This window comes from Pipistrellus hanaki, assembly GCF_964339955.1.
Source record: "Pipistrellus hanaki genome assembly, chromosome: 2".
Classification (NCBI taxonomy): domain Eukaryota; kingdom Metazoa; phylum Chordata; class Mammalia; order Chiroptera; family Vespertilionidae; genus Pipistrellus; species Pipistrellus hanaki.
In genome coordinates, this window is record NC_140504.1 from 164188595 (window position 1) to 164192780 (window position 4186).

Below are 4186 nucleotides of genomic sequence, written 5' to 3' on the forward strand. Positions count from 1 at the left end.
CAGGGCACATACAAGAAACACCAATGAATGCATGAATAAGTGGAACAATAAAGCAATGTTTCTTTGTCTCTCTCCTTTTCTTTCTCTCTTTAAAATCAATCCTATATAGTAAAGAGGGAATATGCACATTGACCATCACTTCAACACACAATATGGCTGCCCCCATGTTGTCAAAGATGGCTGCCCCCATGTGGACACAAGATGATCACCACGAGATGGCCAGCAGGGGAGGGCAGTTGGGGGTGACCAGGCCAGCAGGGAAGGGCAATTAGGGACAATTGGGCCAAGAAGGGAGCAGTTAGGCATCAATCAGGCTGGCACAGAAGTAGTTAGGGGGTGATCATGCTGGCAGGCAGAAGCAGTTAGGGGTAATCAGACATGCAGGCAGTCAGGCAAGCAGTTGGGAGCCAGCAGTCCTGGATTATGAAAGGGATGTTCAACTGCCCTAAATGAGCAGTCAGATATTCCTCTAGGGCAGCGTTTTTCAACCGCTGTTCCGCAACACACTAGTGTGCCGCGAGATGTTGCCTGGTGTGCCGTAGGCGCAGACAAGACAAGAATTTTATAATTTTTCACTATTTTGTTTACTTAATATTTCATAATAAAGTAATTATAAAATACTTTCTTTGTGTTTATTTGATTCCTATTCAAGAGAATTACTTTATATATAGTCAATGTAGGCACAGAGTTAAATTTTTTAACATTTTCTAATGGTGGTGTGCCTCGTGATTTTTTTCATGAAACAAGTGTGCCTTTGCCCAAAAAAGGTTGAAAAACACTGCTCTAGGGATCCCAGATTGGAGAAGGTATAGGCTAGGCTGAGGGACACACATACACACATACACACACACACACACACACACACATACACACACATATTTGTGCATGAATTTCATGCACCAGGCCTCTAGTAAATAAATATTTTTAAAAGTATATCTTTTACCAATGTAAGTAAAAATGTTTCTAGGGAACGAACTAGGCACTGAAATTTAATTCTCTGTTAAATTTCAATAACACTTGAAAAGTTCTACTTTCAAATCAAGGATATTTTTCCTGTTCTTTTGGAAAAATAACTTAATAACAAAATGAAGGTGGTTAAGCTGCACACATGCTCCTGAATTCATGTTTATTCTTACTTGTGACTGAAGCAGTCTTGTAAAACAGCAGCTCACAACAAGCAGAGATAAGCATATACATAGCCTGCATTGGAAATCCTGTGTTCATTTCTTCCTTTACAAGGAAGCTTCCCAAAACAATCCTGGTGGTTTAATCTTATTTCAGGTTCACCTTATTATTTTATTATGGTCTTGAATGGAGTCCTGTTTGTTTATTTGTACTTTTGTTAAAGCTGGGGACAGTGAACAAGGAAAGGCTTAGAAGAAGCAACAGGAGAGCCAAAGAGGGGCTGCTGTCAGCTCACTGGAGAGTCAGAAAGAATGGGGGGACCTTGGAGACAGGTTCATGGGGTTGGGGTTAGCCCAGGATGATCTGTCACTGCCCACTCCTGCCCTAATTTCAAGTCTCCTGGGGACCCTTGGAATTTCGGAGGGAGGTAAAGTTAACAGCCTAGGAAAGGGGCAGGGGGGCATAAGGGAGTGCTTCAGGAGGGAGAGAGCCTGTGTATTTCCAAGCCTATCCCACCCCAATGACCCTCAAGGGTCCCAAAGTGGAGGTCACCCCCATGCCAGGGGTGGGGCTCAGGACAACTAATGGTCAATTAGAATATATCTAAAAAGGACACAATTTTTTCTCTGGCATAGTCCACACAAAATATACTCTGAAACTCAAGCACACCTCTAAAAGTCTCAAGAGGCAGATTAAAAAGTGTGGGAGATACACTACACTACAGGCTTTTGTGTGTGTGTTTTTTAAAGCACATACCTAGTCTACTCTTTGGTTCTAGACATGATTTCAGCATACAGATTTTTGTTGTACCATGAAGCTTTGGGAGACTTTGTTCTGGAAGAGGGATCCTGATAAGTGGGGCTGTGGTGACCCTGAGATGGTCTCAGATGCCACTTGTCAGGTATCTCTAGACATTAAAAACATCTCCTAAGACCAAGCAGAACTCAGGTCAGCTAAAAATGATGGGATAGCCTGAGTACTAAACCTCAGAGCCCTTTCCAGAGGAGCCAGCTTGTCCCTATCCATCTTCAGCACACCAACAAGGAAGCTGGGTATTTGGAGACATTTCACAGGATCAACCACCAGGGGCCACAGGTGATGGTCTCTGTCACTGGCTAGTGTGCCTGCTTACCTATATTTCTCAAACAACTTAAGAAAACAAAAACCTAGTGTGAATAGTGGAAGGGCTTGGCCAATGTGGCCCAGTTGTTAAGCATTGACCTATGAACCAGCAGGTCAGGATTTGATTCTCAGTCAGGGTACATATCTGGGTTATGGGCTCAATCCCAGGTAGGGGGTGTGGATAAGTCAGCTGATCAATGATTCTCTCTCATCATTGTTATTGTATTTTTCTTTCTCTCTCCCTCTCCGTTCCTTTCTCGGACATCAATAAAACGTTTTGTTTTAAAAATAAATAAATAAATAAATAAAGGAAGAAAGGTAAAAAACTTCCACACAGATGCCAGTGGCTTTGCTTCTGTGAATTTCCTAAAGCAACATCTTGACTATATCCTGAGCTGATATCAGCAATGGTGAAGACAGATTTGAAAGCACCTTCCCACATTCCAGGCATTTTGCCAAGGCTTTGTCGCCCAGAGGCATGCTGGTGTTGCTGGGTTGTCTGTCAGGGCCATCTCTGTTCTTACTTCCCCACCCTGAGGTCTGGCTACTTGTTTAGTTTGGGGACTGTTATACATGAAGTTCCAGCAAGATGTGACTTTGAACTCTGGTGCCCCTACTTTCCACAGCAGGTCTGCCATGATGTGGAGGGCTGAGATCCAGATCACAGGCATGAGGGAGTCTCACCCATGCTATTATCCAGACCACGTCTGAATGTTCCTTTGCATTAGAGCTGGGTCCCCACAATGAACCATGGGAGTGGACAGCACCAAGCCAATGGCCTGCATAGCTGTCTGTCCTTTCAGCTTTTACAGAGCCAATCTAGGGGGGTCCTGGGTTTCTCCTACTTTTGCTGCACAGCTAATTCCTGCTGCAGATCTCTGGCTTCCTCCTTCAGTTGCTGAACAGATTCTAGGAGATGCTTCTTGTCAAGCTCGCTCTCCAGGGAGGCATTTCTTTCAATGGTTTGATTCAAGTGTTGCTCCAGTTCTTCCTGAGACAGGATCGTGGCCCATTTCACTCTTTCCAAGATACAATTTGCTTGTTCCAGCTCTTGGATATATTTCTGCAGCTGATCTTTAATTGCCTTTGTCTGGGCAAGGTCATTCTCTAAGTCGAAGATCTGCCAGTAGCCTTCAGAATGCTTTGTCTCCGACTCCTTGGTGGTTTCTAGCTCCATGTGAAGGTGGTTATTTTCTGATAGGAGGTCCCTGTTCCTGGTTTCAATTTGTTGCAGCTGCATCTCCAATTCAGCTTTATATTCTCAGCTTCCCTCCTGGAATTCTTAGAGCTCCTCTGGTGTTTTCTCTGCCCTTTACTTGTAGGTCATAGTTAGATCTTTTCAATAATCAGCTTATTCCTCTTCAGAGCTGAAAGTCTTTCCAGGGACCTCTATTATGAAACAGAACAAGTCTCTCTTGTTGTGACATGGTGCCCAGGTTTGGGGTGGTGGCAGCAGCAGCAGGGCAGGAGATGAGGTGGCCCATGAAATATTCCTTGAAGGAAGTTTTCCATAACCAAACAACATGGACAGATACTGTTCTCAGTAGGCCCCCTTTAGAAATTCTCAGTCCACTGAAACTTTCTGAGTAGTTCAAAATACTCCCTTTTTATCTTTTTTTTAATGCAGTGTTGCCCAAACTTAGTCATAGGATACTTTTTATCCTAATCCTCTTACTGCTCCTGGCTCAGTTGCTCAAAGCTGTGTCAGAGACCATGGAGGAGGCTTCCAGGGAAATCTAAAGGGTCCTATTGTCCTGTGGAGTTAGGATATTCTGTAAGACAGCTGTGCTTAGTGAGATGGTCATAGTAGGAGAGAGGGAATGTTCTCTTCAATTCTGAGCACAACTGGAGAACCCTCAGTACAATGAAGACTCTAAGAAACATGACTGCACATTGGCCCCGTATGAGATTGCAGCCTTGGGGATATCAGGAGAGGGGT

General features: G+C 43.9%; 1 pseudogene across 1 annotated transcript; it reads right to left on the reverse strand.

Moving 5' to 3' along the window:
• Nucleotides 1-2613: 2613 nt before the first annotated feature.
• Nucleotides 2614-3772, reverse strand: LOC311615780 (nuclear distribution protein nudE homolog 1-like; annotated as a pseudogene). The gene has a single exon. The product of its transcript is annotated as a nuclear distribution protein nudE homolog 1-like (transcript).
• Between the last annotated feature and the right edge of the window lie 414 nt (nucleotides 3773-4186).